Below are 10001 nucleotides of genomic sequence, written 5' to 3' on the forward strand. Positions count from 1 at the left end.
TCCTCGGTCCTGTCTAGCCATCGCTACTGCTCCTCGGTCCTGTCCGATTATTTGTAACACCCTACCCTTCAAAGCCTTATGCTTAAGTTATAATTCAATGAGGGTTTGATGTTGTGGCACAAGACTGAGATATAAATACTTATGTATAAAAAAGAGATATTAAACTAGAAACCTATAAAGGGATTTAAACCCTAAATAAAAAGATAATTCACCAAAAGTTCACACTCGATAACATATATAAGCGTGTCAGAATAAGTAGATAGTTAAAATCTTGAAGAAAGAAGAAGGGTAAAGAGACATATAAAAGTATATATAAATATCCACTACCCGCGAAGATTAGGCTGTCTAGAGTTACAACAGTAAAACGGTTTGATATATATACCCTATCTCTCTAAAAATACATCATAAGCCTCTATAGGTAAGTCTTTAAAATAAATATATCATATAAGTTTTCCAAAAGACAAAAAGAATCTAAAACCAAAATAGAAACAAAATTCTTCTTCGCCATCTTTCAAATAAAACTCCCACTCACTGAGAAGCGTTGGGACCTGCATTTGAAAAATAAAAATAATATATGGGTGAGAACCCAAACCATCGGGTTTCCAGTAAGGTAAAAGTGTCGAATCGATACAATATATGATAATAGGAACTCTCTAAGCTAATCTTCAAAGTTTCACTGATCCAAGCCTAGGGTTCTTACTAAACCAGAAAATGGCAACTTACTTAAGGGATTCTAATCTATCTATTTATTCTCAGTTTTCCACAAACCTCCAATCACCACATCGCATCAAGAACAACCCTCAGCGTTACCATCGCTAGTATAAGAGATCTCTCAGTTGTTCAAACATATATAAAACAATACAAAGAACATACAAATTGAGAGAACAAATAAAGCAATCAGCTCAAATATCATATAGATACAATTATTCAACAAGGCAAATCAAATACAAGATGCACATCCAATCAATACACACAAATGCAAATGATGCATGCCTGCCCTATAGCCAATAATTTCATTTGTCGGTTATAAGCCAAAACACGACATGTCTAGTAGAAAACTCTAGACAGTCCCTTGTGTGCACATCCTCAAGAGGTATTCATATTCATCAACTTCTCTTGGAAGAATCATCTGTGAAGGACTAAGTTCCTGGCTACATCTTACGAGATAAGCTCGAGTTGATTTCAAAAGCATACTATGCTCAAACAAAGAACAAACAACACGAACAATATTCGTGAGAAATCGATAGGATATCTTATATTCTATCAAGCGAGGTCATACAAAAACAACGAAACACACAAGAATGAGAACTAAAGTGCATCTCAAGAAAGGAATTCAAATCAAGAATCTTTGATAGAAAGAACAAGGCATATCAAATTAAACAAGTTTCAGCTGACTTTAAAGAAGCATAAGCTCACGAAGGAGAGCAACTCAACTCAAAGCAAGTTTTTAAATATTCAAGAATCGGTTGATTGCCAAAACAAACTCAAACTCACCTCAAAAGGTACGAGATTCATGCATATACACATTCAAGTAAATAATAGGATCAGAAAGATGATCAAATCATTTTTCAAGAAGGAATCCAAGATAAAAACTTTGATGCAAGTTACAAAAGAAAAGATAGATCGAGTCACGAAGATTCATTGGCACTCTTTCTCTTGCATAGAGCCTCCTGTTGTTATTTTTCTTCTTCACTGACATAACCGGGGCTCCCCACGAGAAAACACCTGGTCGAATGAATTTCTTTTCCATTACTTCTTTCAACTAAACCCTAAGTTCTGCCAATTCTAACAATGCCATCCTTCATGGTGCAATCGAAACAGGTCCCACTTTCGGCACTAAGTTTATTGCAAATTCAATCTCTCTTTGAGGTAGAAATTCTGGTGTATCCTCATGGAATACCTTGGAAAACTCTCTCGTAATAGGAATTTTGGTCTAAACTTTGTTCATCACCTAATAAACTAGTAGCTAAAAGGATAAATCCTTGACATTCATCTCCACTACAGTTCACCGTCACTAAATTCAAATAATAACTACGATACTTTTAATCATAAATCCCCGGCTTTATCAAAGGCTATAAATGAATGTAATGCTCCAATATTTTACAAGGCAAGTAAAATCTTATTACTGACCTCGCATTTACCTTGGATCAAAGTCTCTGACCTAGTAGCTTCATCTGCCGACACGGTGAAAACACAACCTTGCCGTTGAGCTCTTCGAACATTCTGATTCTTCCTCTTCGGACAATTCTATGACATGTGACTAGAACCACCACAAGAGTAACATAATATCAAACCAGCTCTACACAGAGTACCAGGATGATAGCTTCCGCACCTCCTACAAGTCAAGTCATTGTGAGGAACTTGAGCTTACTTCCTTCTTTCTCTTTCTCAATAATTGTTATTATTCCTTTAGAAGTTGTTCTGGCCATGGTGGGGTTGTGGGGGTGTAGCCGCTTCTCTTAAAATTTAGATTTTCATGTCATCTGTTGTAGAAACATCCATGGTTATTCCTTGCCACTGAGATCTTTTTGGAGCACTCCCCAATCACTCAGCTTTTGTTAACCAATTCAGCGAAGTTCTTAATCTCCAGAGGTGTCACAGCTCTCATTATATCATCTTGAAGACCATTCTGATATTTAAAGCACTTTCACTCCTCGTAACATTCAGAAATATAGCCAGTGTCATCGGACCACCATCATTTCCATTTCCTATATGTTGCTCCATCCTTTCCATTGCCTGATTAATAGCCACAACATTTGCTTCCATAACATTCGTGAGATTAGTCATAGCATCCAAGAACTCAGCCTAGTTATCTACCAGTGTGCCTTCCTCATTTTCTCTTTGTCTACGGGTTAGACCAGGTCCATGGGTCGCCATTCAGTTCTTATCCACACCAAACAAATGATATTAAGGTGATTAGTCTCAATATCTCAAGTTAAGTGCTTCAAATTTCCAAAAGTATGCTCATGAACTTTATGCTATGTTTATTAATCAGATATCCTCTATAGCATATAACGTGACTTAGAATATGCTCAGAAGCATAAGTAATCCATCCCTCAGGCTCACAAGGACGAACTACTCTGATACCATAATGTAACACCCTATCCTTCAAAGCCTTATGCTTTAGTCATAATTCAATAAGGGTTTCTTACTACAAAACAAGGTTGAGATATAAATACTTATCTATAGAAGGAGATATTAAACTAGAAGCATGTAAAGAGATTTAAAACCCGAATGAAAAGATAATTTGCCAATCGTTCACACTCGTCTCGGCCAGCAAAGATTAGGCCAGCTAGAGTTACAACAGTAAAACGGTTTGATATGCAAACCCTATCTCTCCATAAATACATTATAAGCCTCTAAAGGCAAGTCTTTAAAATAAATACGTCATATAAATTCTCCAAAAGAATGAGATAATCTAAAACCAAAATAGAAACAAAAGTCTTCTTTGCCATCTTTCAGATAAAAATCCCACTCACTGAGGAGCACTGGAACATGCATTTGAAAAATAGAAATAATATATGTGTGCACCGGTAAAAGTGTCAAATCGAAACAACATAAGATAACAGGAACTCTCTAAGCAATCTTAATCTTCAAAGTTTTACTGATCCAAGCTTATGGTTCTCACTAAACCAGAAAATAGCAACTTACTTATGGGATTCTAATCGATCTATTTATTCTTAGTGTCACCACATCGCATCAAGAACAACCCTCAGTGTCACTATCGCTAGCATAAGGGATCTCTCAGTTGTTCAAACACATAAAAAATAATACAAAAAAACACAAAAATAATAGAGAGAATAGATAAAGCAATTAGCTGAAATAGCATATAGATACAATTATTCAACAAGGCAAGCCAAATACAAGATGCACACCCAATCAATACACATAAATGCAAATGATACATGCATGCTTGACGATCAGATTTCCTATCGGTAAAGAAATATAAAAATATAATCGCGTTGTAAGTATAGCTTCTAAACCAACAGAAAATCCTTTCGTACAAACGTTTGGTTGTCACAAGTAACAAACCTAATAAAATTTATAAACCGAAGTATTCAAATCTCGGGTCGTCTTCTCAAGGAATTGCAGGGAAGTATGATTTATTATTGGTTATGAAAAACAGAATTTTTGGGTTTTAAAAAGGTTTGAACAAGAGAAATAAATTGCAGGAATTATTAAATTAATAACAAATAAATCTCTTGGCAAGGTATGAAAACTGGAAGTCCTATCCTAGTTATCCTTATCAATGGTGATGAAAATTATATTTTTGCTCCCACTAAGTCAACCTCTAACTATAAAGGTAAGTCAAGTGGATAAATCAATTTAACACCTAAAGTCCTAGTCAACTCCTGAGGAAAGACTAGAGTTATAGAAATCTAAATCAAACAGCAAAGATATCAATTATCAATCACGACGAGTTTGACAACTCAAGAGTTACCAATTACTTAACCAAAGCCAAAAGGGAAAAATCTAAATTATTTATATAATAAATAGAAGAAAGCAATCATGAGTCTGAAATACCTCAAACTATATTAAATAAAGACTTCAATTCTAATATGGAGTTCATAAATTAAGGCAATAGAATAAATAAAAAGAACATTAAACCTGGAAATTGAGAAGAAGAAATCCGAAATCCTTTAAGAGGAATCCTAATCCTAAATCCTAAGAGAGAGGAGAGAACATCTCTCTCTCTAAAACTACATCTAATCCTAAAATTGTGAATTATGAATGTTGTATCTATTGTGAATGGATAGACTCTCCCACTTTATAGCCTCTAATCTGTGTCTTCTGGGCCGAAAACTGGGTCAGAAACAGCCCAGAAATCGCTGGGGACGAAATCTGCCACGCTGATTTTTGTTACTGCGACGTGTCCGCGTGGAGCACGCGTTCGCATCACTTAGCTGTACATCCACTATGATAAATTATATATCAAATCGAAGCCCCGGATGTTAGCTTTCCAACGCAGCTAGAACTGCATTAGTTGGACCTCTGTAGCTCATGTTATGATCGTTTGAGTGCGAATAGGTCAAGCTGACAGCTTTGGCAATTCCTTCAGTTTCTTGTATTCATTCCACTTTTGCATGCTTCCTTTCTATCCTCTAAGCCATTCCTGCCCTATAATCTATGAAAACACTTAACACACATATCACGGCATCGAATGGTAATAAGAGAGGATTAAACATAGCAAAATTAAGACCAAAGAAGCATGTTTTCAATCATAGCACAAAATCAGGAAGGATAATGTAAACCCATGCATTTAGTATGAATAAGTGTATGAAAGATTGATAAAATCCACTCAATTAAGCACAAGATAAACCATAAAATAGTGGTTTATCAACCTCCCCACACTTAAATATTAGCATGTCCTCATGCTAAGCTCAAGAGAAGCTAAAAGAGTGAATGTGGGAAAGTAAGACTCATGCAATGCAATGCAATGCAATCTATGTATATAAATGCAATTACATGCAAAATATTTCTACCTACTTGGTTAAAAGTAAACAAGTTCTCCAAGACAAATATGAATCAAATTCCACTAATTCAAATTACACAATAAAAGATAAGTAAACTTGTAAGAAGATAGCTCATGAAAGCAGGGAACGTAGAATCAAGCCTTGAACCCTTACTGGTAGTGTATATGCACTCTAATCTCTCAAGTGTATAGGGTAATTCACTCTACTCTTCTCTAGTCATGCTTTCTAAACTTTGTTCTTCATCTAACTAATCAACAAATCTTTTCAAGGTTGTAATGGGGCTGGGGTAAAGGTAAGGATGTATATATAAGGCTAAGTGAGCTAACAAAGTGAATCCTTGATTAGTCTAAGATCTCACCTAACATATACATACTTTATATAATTTAAAATGCATTATCTAGCTACCCAAATTTTCCCACTTTTGTATTACATGCTCATGTATAAACTTATTTTTTTTGTCCCATGTGTATTGATTCTTTTTATTTTACATTTGGGGTAATATTTTTTTTTTGTATCCCCTTATTTAATTACTTAATAATTTTTTTTATCAATGCACATGGTAATTTAATTATTTTGATTTCACATGAGCATGCTTTCCAAATTTTCAAATAACTTATTCAATTTAATTCCCTACTTGTTTCTGTCATCCCATGTTCCCATAAAATTCTCCACACTTAAATTATACACAATATCTATCTTAAGCTAACCAAGGATTCAACTTGGGATTTTTTATTTTGTTTTTCTGCTTAAGGCTAGTAATGTGGTTATAAAATAGAAGGGGATTAAAAATCTCAAAGTGGCTAACAAGGGTAACATAAAAGGGTAGGCTTATTTAGGATAAGTGAGCAAAAACAAGTAATAGCCTTAATCATATGCAAGCATGTAAATACATTAAATAATGGACATATAGAATGGAACAAAGCAGAAATTGCAATTATGAGAAGAAAACACACAAGAATAAAAATTTATGGTTAAATAATGTAACCATGTAAACAAGCTCAAAATCTTACAGGTTGTGTGTTCTAGCTTTTAACTATGTTCCAAATACAATTTTCAAACAAGTTTAACACAAAAGTTTTGATTTAAATTAGTGAAATACTATAAAAATTTCTTGAAAATGAAAATATTACTTCAACCAAGTAGTGATTAAATGCATAAAATCAAACAAACATGCAATCAAATATGCAAATGCAACAATGAACAAACAAAGAAAATAGAGTATTGGTGTTGAAAAGAAGGTAACTAACCCCTGGAAGTCGGTATCGACCTCCCCACACTTAAAGATTGCACCGTCCTCCGTGCATGCTAAGATGTGCAAGTGGATGGGGTTGTGGTTCCTCAGCTGGTGCTCTTTTTGTTCCTTTCCTTGCCAGTGGTTTGGGAGTAGCTTTCTCTTTACCCTTCTTGGTGGCCATCCTGAAAAGGAAAAAGAAAGTAACTTTTAAAGTTAATGGTTAGAGCAAGGAAGAGGATGGTACAAGTGATAACCAATGCACGGTAAAGAAGGATGTTGTTAACACACGGTCATGACTACATGTGAAAAGTTCATCAATTGGAAATATGACAAGTGCATGTGATGGCTATTAAATGCAAGATGTTTATTGGCATGCTGGCAAAGGCATGAGTAGCATAGATCAAGCATTAAATGCCTAAGTTAGATCATCATCTCTTTCAAACTAACAATCTGTTTGTATCGACAACTATATTTTAATTAATAAAATATAAAAGGGGTTTTATGAAAAATAGGCATTAAAGTAGTAGGATAATATAAAAGTAGTGCATGATGCCATACAGGCTTTTTCACAAACACTTAGCATGCATGGTAAATAAGTTATTGAAAGTATTAAATTGAACATGCAAGCAACCCTATAAAAAGTAATATATAATTGTCAAACAATTCCTTAATAATCCACAAGCAAAATAATGACCCAAATAAAATTTCCAACACCAATTAAAAGAAAATGAAAGAAAAAGAAAAAGAAAGGAAAGAAAAGATTTAGATTTGGGGAAGAAAAGATAAGATAGATGGCGGTGATTTGGATAAGTTGTGCGTTGCATGTGACGCGGATGCATGGAGCACACGTTTGCGCGGTTGGCGCAATTTATGAAGTAACGCGGACGCGTGGGTCACGCGTTCACGTGGAGTGATTTGTGCCATTAGTGTGAGGGCAGCCTCGCGATCGCTCAACTCTCTGTTTTAAATGTATTTTGCCAAAAATCTGGGTGACGCGGTAGCGTGGTTGACGCGATCGCGTGAATGGCCATACTTTGAAAAACGACACAAATGCGTAGGGCACGCATTTGCGTGGTAGGGCTTGTGCTTCTAGCACGAGTCCAGTCCAATTCTAGCTCAACTTTCGGCCATACACCCTTTTTATGTCGATTTTACAGGGCCACGCAGTTGCGTGGGTGACGCGGACGCGTGGGCGGCGTTTTTCCCACATGATGTGGACGCGTCAGCGAGGCGGTCGCGTAGATTAATTTGTTCCAAAGGCACGCCTCCAGCCACGCTTTCGCGTGACTTTCTGTAAAGTCTCTTTTCTTCCTAAGGCACAGATGACACGGACGCGTTGGCGACGCTATTGCGTCGCGTGCGTTTGTTTTTATAATGCAGTCTGCAGAATGCAATGCTTAATATGAATGCTATGCATGATTCTAGGTTCAATCAAAACTCAAAAATAGACTAAAATTAAAACTGAAAAATGAACGATCATACCATGGTGGGTTGTCTCCCACCTAGCACTTTTAGTTATTGTCCTTAAGTTGGACATTTGGTGAGTCTTTTGTTATGGTGGCTTGTGCTTGAACTCATCTAGGAATCTCCACCAATGTTTGCAAATCCAATATCCTCTGGGATCCCAAACTAGGCACATAAAGCCTTCAAGCAAGTTAAAGCAGATGACTAGGCCCCAAGAGTGTTGATTGCCAGAATGAATTTTGGGGTCCCAAACCTTGCTTTTGCACCCGTCTTCTTATTGATCATTATGATTCCATCCGGGTAGTAAGCAATCTGAATTCTCACTAAAGCGGCCAAACAACTTCCTAGACCCATTCAGTTGAGTTTTACACCAACCCTTGCATTTAAACCTTGAGCACACAACCATGTTGAACCTTGCTTGACAACTCCAACCACTAACCATCTTCCTCTTACTCTTAATGCCACAAAGAGCTCTAAGTTGACCATCCATCTCTTGAAGCCCATATTCAAGTGGGAAAGTAAAGGTCAATGATAAGAATTTTACACACTTGAACGTTGTGTTGGATGGTAATGGCTTTGGGAGAGGTGTTTCTAATGATCTTGCAAGCTCCACTCCCTTGTGCTCTTCTCTGACAACTTCCACCTCTTTGCAAGCTTCTTCAATTTCAACCTCTTCCTCTTGGTAGCTTTCTTCCAATTCAATCTCTTCTTCATTGCTCACCAAGAGCATGGGAGGTTGTGCCTCTTCTTCTTGAATCTCCATCTCTTGATCAACCTCGTCCAAGTTTTCAACTATGATATGCCTTGGAGGTTGTACACCCTCCTCAACATCAAATGCAACCATCTTTGAAGGAGCTCTATGACTTGACTTCCCCATGGAGGTTCAGCATATCCCAAGTCTTCAACGACTTCTTCCTCTTCAATAATTACTGCTTTGTCCAGTTGTTTTAATATAAAATTGTACTCATCCTTGATGATTTTCTTTCCATGAAAACTCCTTTCAACTATTTCTTCATCTTCAAGGGTCTCTCCTATCTCCACATGTTGGGCCTCCTCTTGCTCTAAGACAAAATCAGATTCCTCCTTGATGTCTTCCTTCACTAATTCTTCAACCACTCCTTCGACTTCAAGGGTCTCTACTACCTTCACCTTTAGGGCTTCCTCTAGCTCCTTATGAAGTATGGATTCACGAAGATGATCCCTTCTCTCTTGTTCTATGTCAATAGCATCATTGGGATCATGTTGCTCTTGTATTGATGGATGTGGGTGCTCTTCCATGGATGGTGGTGATGGGATGGAGAGATCATTTTGTGGTTGAAAAGGAAGTGCACTAGAGCTTGAGGGTTGATTGTTGAAGGTATTAGGTGGTCCAATTTGGGTGACGAGAGCTTGTATAGTAGAGTTTAGATCGGTAAGTGCTTTCTGATGAGCGGATATTTTATACGCTTTTTGGGGGTAATTTCATGTAGATTTTAGCATAGTTTAATTAGTTTTTAGTATAATAATATTAGTTTTTAGGCAAAAATCATATTTCTGGACTTTACTATGAGTTTGTGTGTTTTTCTGTGATTTCAGGTATTTTCTGGCTGAAATTGAGGGAGCTGAGCAAAAATCTGAGTTAGGTTGAAAAAGGACTGCTGATGCTGTTGGATCCTGACCTCCCTGCACTCGAAATGGATTTTCTGGAGCTACAGGAGTCCAATTGGCGCGCTCTTAACGGCGTTGGAAAGTGGACATCCAGGGCTTTCCAGCAATATATAATAGTCCATACTTTGCGTGAAGATAGATGACGTAACTTGGCGTTGAACGCCAAGTACATGCTGCTGTCT

This window comes from Arachis duranensis, chromosome 10, assembly GCF_000817695.3.
Source record: "Arachis duranensis cultivar V14167 chromosome 10, aradu.V14167.gnm2.J7QH, whole genome shotgun sequence".
Taxonomy (NCBI): domain Eukaryota; kingdom Viridiplantae; phylum Streptophyta; class Magnoliopsida; order Fabales; family Fabaceae; genus Arachis; species Arachis duranensis.